At 38.4% G+C, this 22,827-nt stretch overlaps 1 protein-coding gene across 1 annotated transcript in view; it reads left to right on the top strand.

Moving 5' to 3' along the window:
• The window catches only part of OSBPL3 (oxysterol binding protein like 3), an 88,928-nt gene that overhangs the window by 3,775 nt on the left and 62,326 nt on the right, over positions 1-22,827 (top strand). The window contains exon 2 of the mRNA XM_086742527.1: positions 15,991-16,113. The gene's annotated coding sequence lies outside the window, so the exon portion shown is untranslated. The remainder of the gene's footprint in view (positions 1-15,990; positions 16,114-22,827) is intronic.

Below are 22,827 nucleotides of genomic sequence, written 5' to 3'. Positions count from 1 at the left end.
TAGAGGTAGTGGCTGGCTAATAGCATCTGGTAAGTGACAGAAGGAAGGCTGCAGATACGATTCTTCATGTGCCTCTGTGCATTGCTTTTCAATTTTGTAACAGTTTAGACTGAATTTGAGAACTCTTTCCTTTGCAGTCGTTGAATAACACATTATCCAAGCTCTGCATTCTTTGTCTGACCAAGAGGTGTGTGTATGTATCTGTGTTTCTAGATTTCTCACTTTCAAGTCCAGTTGTTAAATTACAAGTACTCGAACTGAAGATTCCCTCTTTAGTCTTTAAATTGTGGGCTTTTGATGGCTGAATCCTGTTTAGGCTGGTAAACACAGCTGCTGCCATGTCAATACTTAATTATTTCCTTCTGGACGTTTTCTTTGGCACTTACGTTGACATGGGCATGCAAACAAATCTCCCTTTCTTCTGTCTTCCACTGTAATACATCAGTTGGGAATTAAGGAGATTTTCCTTTTGATTCGTCTTTCTGTAATAGCAATGTTTTAACGATAGCTTCGGATTCTGCCTGCATGTTTGTTGAGCTGAAACCTGAGAAACCATCACAACAAAAACATGGTAGTATGTGGTGCTGGAGTTGTCATGCAGTACTTGTATTTAACTGCTGTTCTTAGAATGAAGACTGTAGTGAAGGTGAGGAACTAATCCTTGTTGGTATCAGTGTTTATTACTATTCTGTATTTACTGTAATGATACCTGTTGCGTTTTGATGTTGGATTTCAGTAATGACTTTTTGTTGCCATTAGGAATACTTGAAGCATTGAGCTTTCTGGCCATTTGGTGTATCCTCTGATGAATGTTTTTAGGGTAGAAGTCTGAAATGTTTCCCTGGCTGAAGGTAGTTGTACTGTTCCTTCATCTTAATTTCTGCCGGTTCTGTTATTGCTGTTTGTGATCATGCTGCAAAGAGTCTGTTGTCACAAGTGTCATCTCTTATTTGTTGTGGTGATCATTTAGGTCACTTTTAGGTCACCTCTCGCTGATTTGACTAATGCCATTTTTTCCTGTGATTCTGGAGGTTTTTCCTAGTTGCAGCGTATGCATTGTTACTGTTCTGATTTTAGTCTGTTCTATTTTTATGTAGTTGCTGGTGAAAATGAATGAAGCTCTTGGTCTTAATGGTTCTGATAAAGAACAACTGTGTAGATATACTCTATTTGTCATACATACTTACTTCTTTCTGCTCAGAGAGTAGCAGGCACCACAGAAGAGACAATTTCTGAACAGCTTGTCAGTCACTAACCCTGTGTGCAGGAGACTTTATCCTTCCCAGTGCACAAGCCCATCTGTGTCACTGTTAATTCTGCTTGTTACAGAAGGTTAAGCCCTGCCCTTCAAGTTTTCACATGAGCAGAGTAGGATATAGGTCTCTGGCACTACTTTCTTCCATCTTGCCAACCACTCATGTTAAAAAAAAAAAAAAAAAAAAAGTTGTTGAAATGTTTGCGTCTTCTCTAAGACAATTGCTTTGCAAGTGTGTCTAGAAAAATAGCCTTGAGGAGGAGTAGAGATAGTTTCTTCATACTCTTAGTTCCCCAAGTGAAACGTACAATTCTTATTTTTACAGAACTTCTGCTGTCCTGTCTGTGGTGGCTACAGATGGCTTTGAAACCAGCTTTGATAAGTTTTATTGTCAAAAGGGTTCTGCCACCGCCTTAGGCTGTGAGGCATAATAGCAGCATCTCCCTGAACGTGACGCAGAACATACCTTGCTCATAGTGGCACCTAGGACTACAGTGGCTGCAACTGTATTGCTAGGAAAAAAGCTTGTTTAATAGTCTTATAAAATACTGTATTCTGAAGGAGAGTGAATGGATCTGTCATTTCTTTCTCTATCCTGTGTTGGTGACAAACAGGAGTGCCGAGATCCCCCCAGACAAAGCTTCGTGAGCATAAACTGTGAATTTGACTGCAATTTATAATGTAGGGGGGGAGGAAGGAGGCAGTTTCGCTATGAGTGTGGTTCGGTTACTGTCTCGTGTACCTTAAAAAAGGAAACAGCGAGCGTCTGTTAATCTTCTGTAGTACTGCATGAGCGCTTTAAAATAATCGTGTAAATCATCAGTAGCGATGGGGATCCCAAAGACATGCTGATGATTACTGTCTGCATACTGGGGAGCTGATGAAGCTGACTCCAAACGATGTGGGCTCCTGAGTCTCTGCTAGTTTATCAAGATGACTGTGGTAGGAGTCTGTGGTGGCTTTCTCAGGTTCCCTCCCCAATACCTTGCTGCTTGCCAAAGGCAGGCAGGCTGGTACTTGCTGAGAGATGCCTTTCTACAATTTGGTAACTGTGGGGAGTTCCCTCCCCACAACTGGGACATATCTGCATCTGTGCAGCTCACTGGCACGTGACCTCTCTGTTCTTGGGAACTACACAGCTGTTTAGGTAGCAGATGTTCTAAGAACTTGCCAGTCCATTTGTTCAGCAGTGATTTCACCACCTCAAAAGAAGTAGGCCACCTGGCATGCATCAGGCTGTTTGGGCTGGCATTATTGCCCAGAGATTGTAGGTTTCTGTTTTTAAAGAAGTGATAATGGAACAAAGAAACAAAAATTAATAAGCAAAAGATGTTACTTAAGATTGGGCCTGAAGATAAGATTTCTCCCTAACTTTTTTTTGACTACTAAGTAAAAGTGATTAATAAGGCTCTGTGGTCTACCCTGGTGCTGTCATGTCCGGGAGACTTCTCAGAAGTGCATCTTACTTGCTGTTACTGTTAAATAGGTTTAGTAGAATCATTCGGAAGGGTTGTGTTCAGTTTCCTTAAAAGATAACATTCTCATAATGATTTTACCACTTGTTAAGATATGTAACAGGACAGAACCAGAGACAATGTGCACTGAAATACAGGAGGTTCCCTCTGAACATCAGGAAGTATTTTTTTCATCGTGAGTGTGACTGAGCACTGGCACAGGTTGCCTGGAGATTTTGTGGAGTCTACCTCCTTGGACATGTTAAAAAGCTGTTTGGACATGGTCCTGGGCGGCTGGCTGCAGGTGGCCCTGCTTGAGCATGATGACCTCTAGAGGTCCCTTCCAACCTCAGCCATTCTGTGATAATTCTACTAGTGTATTTTGAAGTTTAGTGTAGTGCAACTCTGCTCTTCAAACTCTGCTAGATCTAAAAACAATTTTGGAAAAGCCAATCAGAGTCCTGGTGTTCTTTTCCAGTCTTGCCTGAGTCTTAACAGAGTCAATAAGCAACCTTGTGGTTGGGATACAGATCATCTTTCATACAGTAGGGTGCAACCGTTGTTGGAAGAGGCTTCTTATGGACAATTGGTAGTGTCTGTCTGACAGAATTTGACTGCTAGAAAGCAAACCCCCTTAGTTCTAGTTCTCTAATTTGCTGATACTAAGATCAGATAACAAGCAATTTGTTTATGAAGAGAGGAGAATCTAGGCTAAATCTAGTCCTGTTATTGAGCTCTAGTAACAACCATGCTGTGAAAGAAGAGTTCATATTTAGTTTTTGTTTTCTGATTAAGGTTGAACAATGGAAGGAAAATAATTTAGGTGTTGATGTGCAGGACTTTGTCATGTCTTGGCAAGGAAGCTACTGTTTTCTAAGAAGTGAATTTAGTAGGTGTGCCCTTACTAGCATCCAAAAATGCTGTTTACTGAATAAAATGATGGACCACTAAGATGTATCATGGACCCTCATTTGCCTACCGCTGTGGTGTGTGTACCACTGCTAGGCTAAGCAGGCACCCAGCCAGGTTTAGATTCCTAAACTGGGTATGAGGGGCTGTTTTGCTATGTTTTTCTCAATGTTCCATTAAAAAAAACAAAAAACAAAAAAAAACCCTCAAACCAACCAAACAAAAAAAAGCCAAAACAAAACCCCAGAAGAAACAAACAAACAAAAAAAAAACCAAAACAAACCCACAACAACAAATCTAAAGGGAAACTAAATCTAAAGTTTGGGTGTTGAGAAAATTATTGGGCGAAAGTATTACAATTGATTCTTGTCTTTCTTAACTGAATGGTACTGATTTTTTTTTTTTTTTTTTTTTTTTTTTTTTTTTTTTTTTTACTGGGTGACCTAGCTAGGAAGTAACAATTCAAAGCTCTTGCACTACTGCCAAGGCTGATGAAATTAATTCTTTCCTGATGTTAAAAAAAAAAAACAAACAAAAACAATAGTGAGTTAATTTCCAGATTTGTAACTGTCCTTCAAATCAACCTATCTGATCTGCAAGGCATTAAACCCAGAAGCATTAGATGTTTTTACCACCTTATAAACCTTATGAAACTAAGTCTCCCAGTGCTTAGAGAATCTCAAATTGTTGAGAAAGGAGAACTTACTGAGGTATAAGTAAGTAATGAGTAAATAGTTCCTACCTTTTAGCTGATGTCCAGTTTGTTTTGTTGAAACAAGCTTTTTAACATCCAGTTTCTTAGAATAAGAATAAAAATGCACTACTGATACCATATTTTTTCACTGAATAAATATGGAACCTCATTTTAGATTCAGAGATAAGATGTTAGCATTTTCCACGGGATAGCTGAATCATAGGCTTCTCTCCCCACACACACAAGCTTCATTTCACACATTATTTTTCTATATATAATGCTGTATTGTACCGTACTCTTTGAGGTTCAGCAGGTTCAACACTTCCACTTGAAAATCAAGAGCAGAGCCATTGCCAGGATATCACTTTGACAGATGAGTCTTATTGTTTGTATGCTTGCTTTTTTTTTTTTTTTTTTTTTTTTTTTTAAAGAAAAAGGGGAGAGTGGGGGGGAAGTATTGTCAGGCTTTCACAAAATTGAGTATTTGATAAGGTTGACTTGTAACTTATTTTTTTTTCTTTATTGCAGGAACACTTAAGTGTACAAGGTCACTTTCTTCTGCCATTCATAGGCACGCAATTGCTGATGTACTGAAGATCCCTTACTGGTGATAATCTTACATTTAAAAAGCTCAAATTTCAAGCAATGAGATGCCATTAAGTATTTTTAAATATATACAAGGTCATTGTTTTCATTAGGCAGGCTTTAATAATCTGCTTTTAGTCCTAGTTGATTAGTCTGATAAGCTGAGCAGGGAAGATGTAACTTCCCATTTATTTCTAGCTGTATTGTCAACCATCTCTTTATTTTTAAACAAGTGGCTTCTTTAATTTCATTGTAATTCAGTGGTAGAACGGTGGCTGTGTGTCAGTATTCTCAAGTGACTGAGTGCTCTCACCTTGGGAAACATTTGTGGGGCTTGTGTGTGGCGGTGACTGCTTCCCACATGAAGAGGCTTAGGAAATCCTTGTTTCTGAGGCATGGCTCAGCATTTAAACACATCTACATTTTCCTAACTGTGGATGCTGTTTCAGTCTTGGTAATCCAAACATAATGACAGTTCACATTGAACTACCAAAGTTTCCTTGCCAGATGAGCTTGCATTATTTACTTTAATATGACCAGAAGGCATGGTGAGCATGAACGCACCCTCGATTCGATGCAGGATGAGAGTTGTTTGCTTCTGGTTTCCTCAAATTAAACTATTAAATAGATCGGTGTGCAGAGCCCTTTCTGCAAAAGGATCATCTTAGCTTGCTGTTAAGTGAATTTTATGTAATAAACAAAAAAAAATGTTTGTGCTTTGAATATTAGGAAGATGTAATGCCTTTCTCACTACGGCTTGTCTCCCAGCAGTCTCATCTTGCAGAACTTGAATTCTTGAGGGATTTTCATTCTTAACATGATTGCTCAACAGTCTGGAAGTGCCTTGCCACTTGATCCGCCTTGTGATGCATTACTTTAGAAGAGAGAAATGGTGTAGGCTGTGCATCTGTTGTGCATTACTTTATCAATAAAATCTTATCGTCTGTATTAGCCTAGCCTAATGTATTTACAGCTGAGAGGAAGGGTGGTATTTGGGAAGGGAACTAGGGATGGAGGGTGAGGAAACAGATTTTTGTATATTAGTGTATGTAACTTTAATTCTTACTTCGTTTTCTGGTTGACCAAACTGCTTTTTTACTTCCCTGTGGTTCTCTTTGGCCCTTGAAAATAATGGGGGGTGTTCTGAGTAAATACAGGCACATTATCTTATGAAACTTCTTTGCCCAGTCTGTGAAACATTTTCATGCAAAAATGTTTTGTGGAATCCAGGAGGAGTGCAGACAAAAATCACAATGCAGAGATTGGCTAGATTTGTGCTTGGATCGGCTTTATTGAAGAAGGGAATTGAAGAAAATGGTTCTGATCTCCTTATTCCTTGCTGCACTGAGATTCTCAAATGCTGGTTTCTGTTTATAGGGGTCTCAGAACTTGGGGAAACTGCAGTTGTCATCTTTGGAATGGCATGGGCATGCAAGGTATTGACATCAAATCAAGAAGAAAATATTAACAAATTTCATTGTCAAAGCGATGTAGTAGAAGCTATATTTGTCTGGTAGCCTAGACATAGAATCTAAAAAGTACAGTTTCCTTGATCTGCCACTTTTTGAAATTAATATTTCTTAAAAAAAAAAAACAAACAAACAACAACCCACGCAACAACCTTTGTTCACAAAAGAAATATATGTAAGTGAGTAAAGCTGAAGTAATTTACTTTTATTAATGGAAACGTTATAGAGTATTAAGGCAAGATCAGTTTGCAGTCCCGGTTAAATCAGCAATAGTAACGTTGGTAAGTGGTATATAAAGACTTCCTTGCTGAAAGTGGCTGTACTGACACATCACAGGACTGGAAGAGAGATCCTGGATACTCATGTTGAATATTTGTTGCAGTCAATACATTTGTATATTCCCTTTTGTAAAGTGAGCAAGTGTCATCTTAAAATAGGTAGAGCTTTGTCCCCAGGTGTCCCATTAACAAATTATTTCAAAACTTCCCTGCTTTGACTAAAACTTGATTCCAGTATTCTGACTAAATGTATCCATGACCAGTTTGTACACCTGGCTAGAAATGGTATTTTCTCTCAGTGTTTATAAGATCATCTGCATTCCCTCTGGGCCTCTGTAAGCTGGTTAACTTTTTGCTCCGTTCACATTGGGGAAGACTCCCTTTCAGTCAGTCCAGGCGACCTTCATTTAAACTGTAGGAGATGCAGAGAATCTTGTGATGTGGCTGACTAGACACGCTCATGGTATTCACTTCAGGACAATATTCTGCTGTCAGTCTTTCTTGCATAGGTTTACACAGATCTCAGGTGTGTCTTTGTTTCCTGACCAGATTAGATGCTGGCAGTGCCTTGCACAATGACTTTTTAAATGCTTCCCTATATGTCTCTCTAGGAAATGCCTTATTTTATGTCAAAGGGTAGCTTTTTTCCTCTTTTCAGAGCTTCACCAAATTGATGATGGAGCTTATACATGTGATACCTCCCCACCTTGGTCACTTCCAGCTGTCGCAGCAGAACTTCTGCTTGTCCTGACCTTGCCTTCAGGCCTGAGGAACTGCATTCCCTGTCACAGCTTTTGTGCATGTGGTTCCTCTCACCTGGTGTTCTAGTTGTTCGGTGCATCAGAGGTGCCTCTATACACTTTGTCAGCAGCGATTTCCCTTGCCACTAGCCAGTATAAACATTTTATATTTTATTTATTTTATTTAAAATTAAATAAATTTAATTATAAAATTAAATAAATAAAATAAATAAAACTAGCCCCAAGATAATTCTTGGAATCTTCTTCTGGTGATCCGTGTCCAGTCTGACTTTTTTTTTTTTTTTCTTTTATCATCTTCTGTGGACAGTTACTTAGTCATTTTGCAAATCTCCTACTAAATAAGATTATTGCCAGCTTTATTAATTTTTTTATGCAGCTGTTGTCAGGTCCAGGTGAGCTCTACAGATTTCCCTTATGTTTTAAATTTTCTTTTTTAGAAAGTTAATCTCTTGCTATTGACTTTGGTATTTCCTTCTGACTTTTTGACTTAATCCTAAATTTTGCGTGTTACTGATCGTAGTAGGGCTGATTTATTTTCTCTTTTCTCCCCTCACCTCCAACTCTAAAGACAGGTATTCTGTTTGCTCTTTTGCCATCATAGAGTATCTTCCACTGATTTTTTTTTTTGTTTGTTTGCTTAAAAAGTATAGATTATGGTTTTAAAATGTTTATATTGGCTAGAGGTGAAGTAAGTACAATAATTTGAGAATGCATGAAAGTTTTGTTTGCAACTATACGTACAATTTAACCTTCCTTTTCTTTCAGAATTCTGTAGCAGTAACATCTGGTTTCCTCAACTCATGCTCAGGAAGCTGCTGTTACTTTTGATTCTGTGCTCATAGTGATAGTTTCCAGGACTGTTTCATAGTAGACATCCTGCGTTTGTTTCTTTACTAAGAAATTTTCACTGCCAGGTTTGCCAGGTTACTACTTTACTTAGTTTCAATGTGTTGTTGAAGATTTTTCTTTAAAATCAAATTTTTTTTTTTGAAAGCTTTAACTTTATTCCTGTACTTTAGCATATGAAGTGCAACTTCTTTAATGAACTCTTTCCCTGCCTTTTTGGAAGGAGCAGGGAAGCTATTTACCTAGTTAGGCCTATTTGATCTTGCAAGTTGTCTACTGCACGCTGCATTCCATGAGGCATTTCCAGATTTGTTTCCGCACGCTTAATGAAGCAGCGGCTCAGCATTACCAGTTTAGAGAGTCTGAATTCCTCAGTCTACCAGACTACTTAAACTACTTCCTTTCGCTTATTACTCACGTGAGTCAGAGAAGTTAATCTCCAGTAATGCCCAGCTCATGGTGGTATTTTTCATTGTAATAAAATAAAATCTGTACCAAGGCTGGTTTCTTGGAATCTACTGCAGACTCCCAGCACTCTGAGCAGGACTGTCCTTTTTAAAAAGTGCTTGTTTTGGACCCAAACAGATTCTGTTCATTCCTTTGCAGTGGTGTGTTTGGGTTTTTTACTCTATCACAGTTTAAAGTGGTGTAGATAAGTACTGCCTCTACCTCTACTGGCTTTTCTGAATAACATGTCCATTTCAATACGTGTTTGGGCCACTTAGACTCTTGTCCCTGTGATATCTAGCCCTGTATTTAGTATCTAATTCAAGTTCATAATTTATGAAGTATAGACCTCTTTTTCCATTGTCTTTCTTTCCTTTTTTTTTTTTTTTTTTTTTTTCCCCTCCCTTTAAGTACACAGATATTTAAAAATGTTTTATCTGGTCATACCTGTTTACTAGGGCAGACTCCTTGTCTGCCCAACCCCTGTTCTCATCTGTGTTAGGGCTTTCAGTCCTTTATCAAATTATCAGAGATAAGAGTTTTTCTTGGCCACATCCTCATTTTCCTTTGCTAGTGCAGTGAGGTTTCACGTGGAGATTGCGTGAGTGTCCAGCAACTTTCACTTCTCACTTTGATCTGTAAATCCCTCCTTGGGTGTGTCACTTTCTCCTAGAGGATCAGTGTCCTTCTCTCATGAATGAGGCTCTGAATGCTGCGGTGTTTCACCCATCATTCTCTCTCCTCCTTGTTTTAATACCTCTTTGTCAAATCCCTTGAGATCTAGCTGGATCAATTGTTTGAAGTCCTGCCATATAAAAAAATCTTTAGATTCTGTACCCCACCATGTTCTTTGTAACTTAAGTAACCTGAACACCCAGAGAGAGTGTAGCTTCAGATCAGCAAGGAAATACATAAAGTGCAAGGAGGACAGGGAAGGACCGATACATGTGAATCATTCCATCAGATTGTGAAAGCATTCACTTAAGTGCCACTTTATTTATATCTAAATCAAAACATTAAAAAAAAAATCTGAAGTTGTATTTAAGTGAATATATGTGTTTAACTAAAAATGTTTATATATAATTTTCTTTCCCCATGCAGTCACAGATGTATAGAGGTAGCTATTGACAGAGTTTTTCACAACTCTTGCTGCAGCTGAGGCAATTTTTGCAAGTCACCAGATGTAGAGAAAGGCATCTGGTAAATAAATAGATTCTGGAATTTGTAGATATCACAACTGGCAACATCTGTTTCTTTTTTTTTTTTTTTTTTTCTGCGGGGAGAAACTGAATAAACTTACTGTGAATAGGTTACAGCTTCTGCAGGATGGTGTGTGTTTATTCTGGTGGATCCTGGAGGATGGTATGTATTTACTCTGGTTCTTCTTGTTTTAACATAATAGCTGTTTAATTAGTGCTTCCATTACAATTTTGTGAATGTTTAGGCCTCAACTGTCCTGAGCTGAGGCTGATGTGTGTGGGTTATTTTTTTTTTCCCTTTTTTTTTTTTCTGTGAATTTCCGTTTATACATGTGACACTAAGAAGAAAAGAGTGGGTTATACTTGTGTAGGTGTTCTGATTTTGGAGAGGAGAGTAAAATCTCTCCAGTATGACTGGTACAAGAAAAGAAATCACCTTCTTCGGGTATCTTTTCTCTCCTACTAATCCCAAGATCCAGATGTAGTGAACAGTCACATAATGCTACCATAACTGCATGCTTACTTTCCCAGACTCATGCTGCGATTGCTTTGTCTGGTCTTCCCCACAAGCAGAAGGAGAGAACAGTGGGGTTTTCTACTAATTTCTTAAAAGAAGTGTGTGTGATGTCTCTGCTCGCTGCATCTTACATGACGGTTTTAAATGTGAGGAGATCGTAAAAGGTTGGTTGGTGCTCAAAACTTGTGCAGCCACCCCTGGCAGGCTGCCCTGCCCTGCCCTGCCTGTGTCTGGTTGCTGCTGCGTGAGAGCTGAACGAGGACGAGCCCCGCGGAGTCTGGGTCACTCAGCTCTGATTCATGGCAATGAACACATAGCGTTAAGAGTCTATTTATCCACAGTTAGATGCATGATGTTGTCTATGTTTGTGGTGTTTGGTTTTTTTTTTTTTTTAACATTCATCTTTACTAAATAGGCTGTAGTGATTAGCAGAGTTTTAAAGTTAAAATGCCGTCTGCAAGAGTGACAGATCTAGTATACAAAGTGCCTCCAGTATTCATCCCTGTTTTTGATGCTATTTATCCACATTTTGGTCTATTACTTCAGAAGAAAAAAATCTTAATGGCAATGAGCATCATGATTTTGTACTTTATCAGAAGTGGGTAAATGAAGTCTGTCTACACCTGCACTGACAATAGGGAGCCTCTCTGTTCTGCGGTGGCTCAGCATGTCAGGAGGCTTGCTTTAAAAACCCTCTTAAGCCACAAATAGACATAGTTTATTTTATCTTGTTTTATCCAGCCTGGTCTGCACCTCAGAAACGGTTGGTCAGAGGACAGAAAAAGCTGTGGCATGCTACCTTTTGGTCTTGTTTGGTGTGGTAGGTACTTCCTGGAGACCTCCAGCTGGCACTCCCACAAGTGCACACACAGCTCTGTCACAGAGGGAAGCCTGGAGTCTTAGCTGCCCCATCTCTTCAGCTCTAATGTGTTATTCAGTAGTTCATATGATCTGATGAATACTTTTATTTCCCCAAAATAGTGTTATTCTTTTCCCCACTCACCAAAGACAGGGATGAAGACAACCAGATCTCTTAACAAAAATTAAGAGTTCAGTTAAAGAGCTCACAGAAGAGAAGAGGATGGATGAAACCAGAGAGAAAATAGGTAGAGGGCAAAAGCCAGGTGATGGTTTGGGGGTGGAGAGAATGGACTTTGCAGTCGTGGCCTGAGAGAAAGTAGAAAGACTTGCATCAGTGGCTTTTTTTTTTTTTTTAATTTAACTCCCTGAATTGTAGAAAAATGGCAGGCCCTTCAATTATGTAATGACCTCTAAAATGAAAGTGAACAGAAATGCTGAATTTGTAGAACACATTTCTAGCTGTCAGCCAAATTTTCTGCCCGAAACTCTTTATCAGCTTACAGAGGGAAACTGAAGCCTGCTGTGTAGAACTCTTCCTTAACTTTTTAAAAATCCTTATTGGGTACAAGAAGGAAGAAGAGAGAACTTGTTTCATGCCTTTATCAGGGTGCTGCCACAGCAGATTTTGGACCCCATTGTGTATGTCACGCCACTGCAAGGTCTGCATGCGTGTGCTGGAGACTTGCGCCTCCTCTTCCTCCCCTTCCCCCCCCCTGCAGTGCCTAGCTAGGTGGCACAAGAAGCAGCATGTGAGTATGAGCAGCTTGCTGGTGAAGGCAACGTCTTGACTGGAAACGTGGGGCAAGCAAGATTCAGTATAGTCTGCTAATAAAGCAATGAAATGGCTTAGTTTGAAAAGGAGCAGGTATGCATGCTTCCATCACCTGCTGTAACTGCAACTGGAGTGCTGGAATAGGGAAGCAATCGGTCTCTTGAAAACAGGCGTTCTGAATGAGTGTTGGAGACTCTAACTTAAGCATCTTCATGGTTTGCTTCCCACTTCTCTGTGGTAATGTGCAACTCTATGCCTGTGTGCTTTTTCTAACGGGAAGATTTTTTTTTTCTCCTTGAAAGACAGAAAAGCTGAGGGGGAGCTATTAAATTCTGAAAGCTATATTTAGCTCAGAGCAATTAAAGCTGGCACTGTATAATGACACTTGTAACTAGCTTATCCATCATGAAAACTGGAAGATTTTTAAGGTTTGGTTTCAGTCAGACTTGGCATTACTGGCAGCTTTTGCTTGCAGGCATCAAACTCTGAATTTTAGAAGGCGTGTCTGTTGCAGTTTGTTTGGGGCAAGTCACTTGCTTTCTTACTGTTCCCTGTTGCTTTGTCCTAGTTCCATTTTCAGTGTAAACCAGCATAATCCTGTGTTGCTTCCAAAAGGGGCAGCTCTGCCTGCTCTACCCTCCTGTCTGCCACTGCCTGCTGTGCTCTTTTCATCTCTTACATGCTGGCAGTTCACTGCATGAACATGCTGGTTCAGCAAAGTGTGGCTAAAAATCTGGCTTATTTTCCTGGTTATTCATTAACTTGAATCGTTTCCCAATCTTACTCCACTCTGTAGTCGTGTTGCTACTGGTTTTAGCAGGAGTTGCAGCAGAAATAAATGGCTAACTTTGAGAAGGGGGAGAATTGGCTGGTTCCTCCCCAAGGGCCCAGTTCTGCTCGCTGCAGATTTACACCGAATTACACTCTCTTGCCAGATTGGGTCTTTGTTGCACTCCTGGCAAGGCTCTTCCAGAAATACTTAGAAATTTGTAGCTTCTTGGGACTGAGTACAAAACAGGTTAATGAATTGTTGTAGAGTAATTAAAAGGTCAATTATTGCATGTTCCTTCTTTTTCTTTTCCTTGGGTACCAAATAATTAATTTCCTCTGTTCTGCATTAAATGAGCATCCCTCTATGATGCTCGTGTGAGCTGTAGTCACCCACTGTGAGATATGTTTATTGGTCAATTTAGCCTTCTATTCCAGTGTATCAGACTCTAGAACATGATAGCCAGAAGCTTTCATGTATGTCTGTGAAAGTGTGGACTATTTTTTATTGCATAGGCACACACGAAAAAAAAAAGTTATAAATCAATCAACAGTGTAGTTAAGCTGGTCTGGATTTCCCAGATTATTTTAGGAAGTGTGCACCTGTATTGCAAAATATCCAGAAGCAAAATATCTTATGGGTGTATCCATATGGTTGCTGATCAGATACTGTGCTACAGTGGGTTGGGGTGTAATGGGGATTGTGGGACCTTTTTTGGACCAGCAAGTTGTGGGGAAAACTCTGTTTTGGGAGGAAGAGGAGGACTTGCTTTGTATACAAAAATATGGAAAGACTGTGGAAGAGCAGAGGCACCAGTTGGCTTTGTGGGGTGACTGAATAAGTGGCTGACACAAACATCATCTCCCTGATGGACTTCTCAGATACTTTCAGAAACACCATTGAAGACCAAGGCCCCTGTATTTGGCTTGTCCTAAGTGGTATAGAGTTCATTAATTCTGTAGTTGTGAAGACAAGGCCAAACTCTCACAGGGGGCTGCACAATGAAGTGGAAAATTCCGGATGTTGTTTTGGGTAACTCTTAGTTGAATAAAGGCTTGGAGATTGAAATGGTGGACATGGCAGCTCCCTTTTTCTGTCCCACGGTCTCTGGAGTCGCTGCATAAGGTCTGACCTTTGTGGGCTGTGTTGAAAAGCTCAATTATTTTTCTTGCTTTTTGGGATAGTGTTTGTTTTCCCTTATATCTGTCACTTCCCTTTGGGGTCCCTCTAGAATCCCTGCTATTTCAAGGTGATATGTAATAAACTCCTGATGAGTAATGTAATTGTCTCTAACCTATATCAGATTAGTTTTTTCCTATTTCTCTTACATTGTTCGTGTAAATAACATAAAGAACTAAAGGCACTATTTTTCAAAGCTAAGTATTTTTATTTATTTTTTCAAAGGCTTATCGTAAGGTGATTTTGTTGCCTTAATCATGAGAAGTTCTTAGTATATGATTAGTTGGAAGTTTTAAATGTAGAACAGCTTAATTTCTGAGTTGCTGGGAAAAACGCCAGCCATAGATTTGGGAAAGTCTGAGTAATAAAATCGTAAAGCTGGTTCATCACTCAGCTGTGTTACTATTTCAGCTGTGTCTGCCCACTGCACGCTCCTACGGGCTAAAAATGTCAATAGGCTCTTACATTAATAGCTATTTTAGGTCTCTAATCTTAAAAGGCAGTACAAATTAAAGCACCTTAGATTAATATAAAATATCAAAGTTAGCATGTCAAGTGTTCTTCCTTGCTCTAGTTTAAAAAAACTTCCACTTTTGTTATTTGGATTATTATTATAAATACAGAAGTTCATACATTAGAAAATCTAATCCTAAAATTAGATCACAGATGTTTAGACTCCAAACTAGCTGAGGGTGGTGGCATTTTCAGGAATGTAACAAATAAAAAAAGCAAGAAATTGAGTGTAAACATGTAATTAGGAGTTATTAAATACAGACAACTGATGCAAGAAGGCAAAAGTGTTGCTCAGAACTCAGTGAGTTGAAAACAGGGAGAAGGATTTCCTTTTTCCTTGGAAACTATGCTAACACTTTAAGAATAATACTAAGTAAGGGCACTGACGGCAATAATTCAAGAAATGAAGAAGTTTGTTCCATTACTGAAATGAAGCTGTGTGGTCTATTGAGAGCATAGAGAAATAATAACTAAGAAAAAAAGTTAAATTATAACTGCTAAAGCTTCTGGATTTTTTTTTTTTTTTTGTAATAGCTACACAGTGAATAACAGTTTTGAGTGTAGGGTACAAATAATTTGAGAAATGCTTCGTTTCTCATATTGATCTTGAAGAAAGATCAGAAAAGCCTCAGAGGAAGCTTAATGATATGCTAGTTTTTATAAACAGTAAATGATATGTGTGTACCCAGACTGGTTCATTTGTATTGATCACAGATTTCTGGAAAGATCATCATCATCAAGCTGATACAGGAACTGAGTTGGTGCACCAAAAATTCAAGTCTAATAATTTGAACGAAGCACTATACAGTCGATGAACATAGAGGCTGAACTATTGATCCATTTTAGTTCAAGTTGAGCACACTAAACTTTGCCATAAGCTATTTCTGTTTGGTAGTGCTCATACTGTACAGAGAAATCCCGCAGGCTGCTAACACTGTAAAATTGGATTGTCTTCAGAAAAAGTGCATTTGTCTGAATGTCAAAAGTGTATGTTGGTTGCTTCAAAGCAACAGCTGAATAGTGATACAAATTTGTCCAAGAGTAGTACCTCCTGGCATCTCTTTCTATGCAGGATTTTTTTTTTTTTTTTTTTTTTTTTGTGTGGTGACAAGATGCTTGAGTAGCTTCCTTACACCCTCAGTAGAGTTACACACAATTCTGGATCCTTGGGGCAAGGAAGATTTCTATGACAAAATGCATTGCTCTATTAGTGTGTTAGTAGGCTAAAACTTAGTTGCTTAGTTATATAGGAGAATGTTGCTAACCTGAACTTCTAATACATATCTTTCAGGAGGGGAAGATGTAGCTGTAGGTACTGTATTTTAGGGAAGTATTTGCAAGGGGAACACAAAAACAACAAGGTAGAAAATTTTCCAGATATTCATATATCGTACTCCTTAACTCCCTTGTGCTTCCAAGGTATGGAGGGACAATGCAGCAGGAAGTTTTATTTCTCATCTGATTTTTTCGTTTGTTTTTCAGATTTAACACCACACTCATGTGAGCTTACTGCATCTTTCCTAATGGAATTGCTCAGACTTTCACTGCTGTAAACGAAAAGATTTGGATTCTTCATAGTTGGCATTGGGAGACTACCCACTCACTGTAAGTCAGTCTTCCGTGTATCATGGATGTGTGGTGCTCTCCTTGTAGGAAAGCAGAAGTTAAACTGATAGGCAACCTCTTTCAGACTAGAGAGGATGTGATGAAAGAAGCTGCCCAAGAAGCTTCTTCCTATGAAGAATCACTCCATAATGAAGAATGGGAGAAGACTGTAGTATAGCTGGCTTTGAGGATGATACATTGTGCTTAATTGTATGTCTAGAAGAAGAACTGAAATGATGATACATTGTGCTTAATTGTATGTCTAGAAGAAGAACTGAAATGATGATACATTGTGCTTAATTCTTCTTGAATTGAAGGATGTAGCAAGGAAATGGAATAGGTAAACCTGTAGTTGTGCTATTGTAACCTTATGTTCTGCTGACATGAGAGCTATTGTTCAAAAATACCTCAAAGCTGTGTTACTTCTGAGGGAACTAGAAAAAACACCATTTGTTGCACTATACTCTGTTTGGATTCCCTTTAATCTTAGGCTTTGGGGTTTCCACCAGTCACCTACCGGGTCAGGAAGGGAGACTCTCACGCATTGCGCCATTGGACTCTTTGTGGTTTGTGTCTCATTCTGGAATGCTCTCTGTAGACTGCAGCCAAAGATAAGACTTTGGCAATGCTGAGGTCATGTTACTGGTAATACTGAAAAACTTCTCATGTTGCTGGTGTGTGTATTTTGCCTGAGTGCTCACTAATTGTGAGATTTATTGTTAGGAGGAAATTCCATCCCAAGTCGCATTGCCAGTCACGGCACTTGTGGTGTTTTGCCTTCTCTGATAGCATGTAGATGTACTCAGTGCACCCTGAATAGAAATAGGGCTGTTGATAATGCACGTGAGTTTCCTGACTAGCTGCTTGTGCTGCATTTTAACTTTTTTTTTCTTTTTTTTTTAATATAGTCTTGGTCTTTTTTTAACCTATAGATGTTCAATTAGTATTATAGGGCATTTGGGCCAGGTAGGATGTCTTAGGTCTTATGTGCATATAACTTACATATTTGCTTGCAGTTTGTGGAAGGCTGGATGTTCTGAACTGTGCAGTTCTTACAGTCCTGCAATTGTATGTAAACTAATGTTTTGAAATTAGTCTTAACAGGCTTACATGGATCTCTTACCTGTAAAGCAGAATATAGCCCTGCTGTTCTGCACTAATTTCCCGTTATACTTGCGTATGTGTTTGTGTAGGCTTAGTCACTGCTTTAAGCTTGGTGAATTCTTTTAGACTAAATTTCTCACAGTTTCTATCGTGAGCATTTGAAAGGTATTGCTAGATATATATTGCCCAGTAGGACTTTCTTCTGGAAACCTGGAGATGAGTAATGAAAACTGAAGTATGTAGCAGGCACAAGGGTTGAATCTTTGCTACATGTGGCTGCTGTAAAACACATTAACATCCACGTGTGTATTCAGCTTCTACAAATTAGAAGCTGAAAAAGAGTCGGAGGAGAGTGAGGAGTGGAAAATACTTCTATGTGGTTTGTTTGTGTTGGTTGGTACTGCCCTACTGCTACAATGGGCTCTCTCTGGGAGGTGCCCAGTTGCTATAGGATGCTTTTACCTATGCAGATAGCGGAATTTATTGAATACTATTACAAAATAGTTAGCTGATTATGTTGGGAAGTTTTATGTTTAAATAGCAAAGCAATGTTTTGTGATTGTCTAATGACGTTCAAAATGTTTCTGTGTGCTTGGCAGAAATGAAGACCTACACCACGCCAGTGTGCAGTGTGGCTATTTTATTTAAAGAGTGGGTTCCTGTGGAACAAGTATGTTCATTACTTCACATGGAGTCATACAAGAAACCTGTGCAAAAGTCAGGGCAATCCCTCACTTTGCTTATCCTAATCTTTCCAGTGCAAAAATGTTGTCCATTGAAAGACAATTTTGATAGTTGCTGAAAGGAAGGGTGGTAGAGCTACAGGGATACAAAAACTAAATGAGTTTGAACAGTTACAAGAAGATAATTTCTCTTCTAATAGCTGTAGCAGAAGGCTGCAATGAGAACTAGTATTTATCTTAACAGTAATATTTTTGTTTTCATACTGATGTAGTACCATCCTGTTGGCATGTGTTCTTGGAATGCATTAATAATTTGTAACAACACCCTTTTTTGAGGCACATTAAATCTCATATTAACACATGGTGTAATTTCACTGAACATATCTATTTCTTTGAAACAGGAAAGAAACAGTACTTGGTGCTCAAAATGAATTCTCCTTAAAGTGAAGTTATCTTAAATTCATTTTTACAAAGTTGAAAACTGAATCTATGGCTGTTATAGAAGCAGTTTCCATATGTTACTGAGCCTTGAGAGGAATTCTTTAATGCTCTCTTGAATGTAAGAAAATATAGTGAAGGAAGTGATTGTCATTCCTCAAGCCTCATAAATTTTATTGAAAAAACTTCATGGAACCCCTGTGTATTCCTTTGTTGGTATTTTCTCAATTTTGCCAACCTAAAATTTAAGCGTAGTTCTTCAGTACAAGTATTATGTGCATTGATTTTTGTTTTTGTCTTACTTGGACCACTGACACAAGTAAATCTTGCGAAAGGTATTTAATTTCACTTAATAAGCTGAATATTGACAGTAATGTTAAGAATATTCGCAGCTTGACGTTGTCTGCTGGCTCTGTACTAACTGTCTTATGTGAGAAACTCTGCACAGAACTAAATTCTGTGCTAAAACGTATCATTTAGTACTTCCTTTGAAGGAAAATGAGGTCAAACCTTAGTGTGCATATACTTCTAAATGCAAAAGTAACCAATGTGCACAACCTTAGCTTTTCTTTGCGTGTGAGCTCATGTCTGTGAGTTTAAGCTACTTCTCTCAGATGAATTCCAAAGTGTTTCTTGTGGATTCAGCTGTGAATACTTGCACTATTTGTTCAATGGATAGTAGCATAGGTAAATATTCCTACCAAAAAAAGAGTGGAGAAGGGGAGAGAAAGGATGTTTGTTAACTTGCTGTTTTACTAGTTGCTATTGAAACAAAATAATTTTGTGTTATTGTTTAAGACTAAATTAAACTATACATCAGAGCATCATGAATGACATCTATGGAAAGGAGAGGTGAGTAAGCAGGATAATTTTACTTCATAAGAGCGTAATTTTTAGTTTTAGTCATAGGTAGTTTGGTCTTAAGTAGGTAATACCTGATTAGACAAAGGAACTGTTTGAAGCAACTGGACTGCTGATTTAGTATGATTACAGAATAAAGTCATTTTTAGAATTCGTGTCAGTAGAAAACAAATGTTTGAAATTATGAAAAGGTGAATCAAATGTATAGGCACAGTTTCATTAATACAGCATTGTCAAGCAGTTATAGCTTAAATGCATCTTTAAGGGCAAGTTGTCGCTTGTAAATGCCAAACGTATGTCAGCCTGGTGTTGGACTTGAAGCAGTGCGAAAAGATTGTGAACTCCTTGGTCCTGTGGTGTCAAGGCCACAGACTGTTCCTCCTGCACGAGGGAGATGGTACGTCTCAGACATCAAAATTCATAGCTTGGGAGAGGCTATGAACCCAAGTGCTATGAAATAGGTAATTAGCGTACCTAAAAGTAACTTTGAAGAGAAGATCGTGAATCTTGTTTCCCGTGGGTCAAACTTTTGATTCCTTGTGCTTATATGCAGAAAAAAGTAGCAACTGCTGTGTGGCTCGTCATTCCAGAGACAATCAGATTGCTCGCCCTGCATTTTAGCAACAGGAACAAATTGCCTTCTTAGAGGCATTACAAGGAGGATTTTATGATGCGAGATTCTGCATTTTGCTTTCTAAGAGTGGCCTTAGAAATTTATTTATGAAGAATAACTGTTGTATAGCTTCAGGGCCCCTTGCTTTCCAGTTGTGCAACAGCACGATTTTGAAGACAAAATAATTGCATGACAGGAGAAGAGGTGGCCATTGTTGGTGGGCTCCTTCAGTAGTACGGTAGTGAGGATGTGGGACTGAATCTCAGTGTGTATAGCTGGCATGTGTAATAGTGAATGAGTTAAGGTTTTGGCCTCTAGTGACTCCTTTGCTCATTCACTGACTGCTAGTTTAAGTGCCTTGTACTCCCACTTGCTTTTGGGAAAAGGTCATATCCTCATTTTAATTTGTAAGGCAACTTCTTGTAGCAGTAGGTATTTGAAAAAGGAATGAAAATTGCGTTGTTCCTTCAGATTTGAAGAGGTTTCCTACACTAAGCAGAAAAATATTATGATTATTAAAGTTCACTGTTCAAGGAGGAATAAAGATTACTTTAAAGCCTGAGTAAAATGTTAACAGTATAATTTTTTGAAGCCACCTGTGTAAAGTTCACAATCACTGTGTTTCTGTAGTAATGTGTGTTAATCTTGTTTTATCCTCACGTGTTGGTCCAAGCATGTATTCTGTTATAGACGTTTTGTTGTTGTTTCACATCTTACCAAAGCCTATATGAAGGATGAAAAAAGGTCAAACCTGACCAAGGATAATTATGAGTAGTGATTAATAAGCAGAAATGTAGTTATGAAAATGTAACATGTCTGCAGTATTTGTTTAACGAGTTTCTTTTAAACTTACTGACTTTTATGCATGTGCCACACTGAAGAAAGAAAATCTCTGCTGTGGAGACACATGCTTTTTAGTTACGAAACCATAGGAAGAACTTTTGAGAAGAAAATATATTGTGCTGTCAGCTGAAGTTGTGTTGAAAGAACATTAAGACTCTGGCAGAAAACCAAGCAAGGTCTTATCTGATGGGGAGTAAAACATGCTGGCTGGTAGCTTGCAGGCACAATAGCGACCATCAGAGCAATACAGTGTAGAATTATTTTTAAAAGCTTTAAGCTTTCAGTGCAGCAGCATGTTTTACTGTAACTTTCACTGATCTCCCCTTCTGTCCAGGTGACTTCTGTACTTCTGCATTTCTTGAAGGAGACTGGGGCAACTGGGGCTCTGCTGCTGTATTTTTGGAGGATGGCAAGTTATTAAAGAAAAGGAGAAGTTCCTGATCTAAGATCAGATTTCATGTGATGCCTTACCTTAAAAACTACCAAAACTTTTCAGTATTTCCCCCCGCCCCGTAAGTTTTGTCTACGTATATGTTTGTCCCCAGGAGTTTTTTAGTCCTGGTACTTAAATATCTGAACAATTTGACAACTGTCCACAAGTGTGTCTGAATGTACTGCAAGTAGTATATTTGAAACAGCAGGAATTGTCCTTTCAGAAAAATCAAATAAATTTGAACTATTAGTCACTTTAAAAGTCTAATACTGAATGATTAATGAAAATGTTAATACTAGAAAATTGTCCCTGCTAACAAGCTGTCAAGTGCTACAAAATGAAGTAATTTTAATTCTTGGAGGCTCTTATGTTAGCTAAAAAGATTATGTCAGCTATAGTAACAGTCCAGAGACAGCAGTGCTCACGGTGCTGACCGTGAAAAAGCTGTGTGTTTCTGGTTGAGAGACACAACTAGAAATTGGTGTTGCTGCTGAGAAGGATACAGAGGACTTCAAATGTGCCCTGCTCTTTTATGTGCAATTTCAACTCCGAGTTTTATCAAGTAGCAGTTCTCAGGCTCGAAAGGTTGAAAGTGTTTGTTAACGCAGTTTTTAACACTTAATGACGTGCCACTCCCTACCTGCTGATTTTATTGTTGTCATCACTGGACAAAATGAGATGAGCATCAAGTGGTCCTCAAGGTAAAAGGTACCCTAAGATGAGCTAGTTTATAGTTTTACTTGCAATACTGCCAGCATCTGGAGAGCAGCTTTTGAGAGAAAACATTTGGTTTAGGAGAAGTGGGAAAAGCGTTCATCACTTGTCTCAAGCATTGGGACTCTGATGGACACTGGATTCTCCACTGTATGGAGGGAGGCAGGCTATGTAGGTTAAGAACTGACAAGATTAGTGGATTTTGGTTTGTCATGAGGGTAATATAAATTTGGAAATTTTCTGTGCCTGTAGATTATTTTTGTAGCTAGTAAACTTCTGACTAAATTTAGTGTGTTGTAATTAAATGAGGATTTGAAAATATACACAGAGCAGATGCTAACAGTGATGGTGCTCTTTACCCATAAAGAGGAAACATGCTACATAGCTCTGTGGTCACATAAATTAAAGTGATACCGGAAAACTACAGAAGTGTCCCTAAATCCAGAACAAATCTTTTTTTAATTTGGTTTTAATCTTTGTATGTTTGCTTTTTATTAAGATATGGAAAGATGTATTCTTATTAAAACCTAATGAACTATGAGCTATTTGGAAGTAAAGTTAGCTTAGCAAAACAAAATACTTTCACACAGATGTACATATTCTCTTAATTTATTAATAATTTATATAAAAATGCATATGTCTTAATTCAGATTTTTAACTTTACATGTTTTATTACTCTTGGAATGGTGACTAAGGTGCTATTCTGTGTATAAGCTGTGGTAAACTGCATTTCCATGGAAATTGGTTAAAATGCTGAAAAAATAAGTTTTAAATTTGATTTTTAAAATGCACAACACACATAGAACTACTTCACTGAACCAGAAATGTGGAATTGTACCACTGTGCTGATTTGCTTCTGGTTGTGCTTCGGAAGAGTAAAAGCTATTCCCTTGCATGGTTTGTTGGTATTGTGTTAATTTTTTCAGTTTTTTCAATTCCCATTTGCCTTTCCCTTTTTGAATGAGCAATAAACAGCTCTTAAGACTAGGCAGGATGTATTACCTGAAGAAGATGTTGTTATATAA

This window comes from Chlamydotis macqueenii, chromosome 2, assembly GCF_036417535.1.
Source record: "Chlamydotis macqueenii isolate bChlMac1 chromosome 2, bChlMac1.mat, whole genome shotgun sequence".
NCBI classification, from domain to species: domain Eukaryota; kingdom Metazoa; phylum Chordata; class Aves; order Otidiformes; family Otididae; genus Chlamydotis; species Chlamydotis macqueenii.
This window is presented reverse-complemented; position numbering and strand designations above follow the sequence as displayed.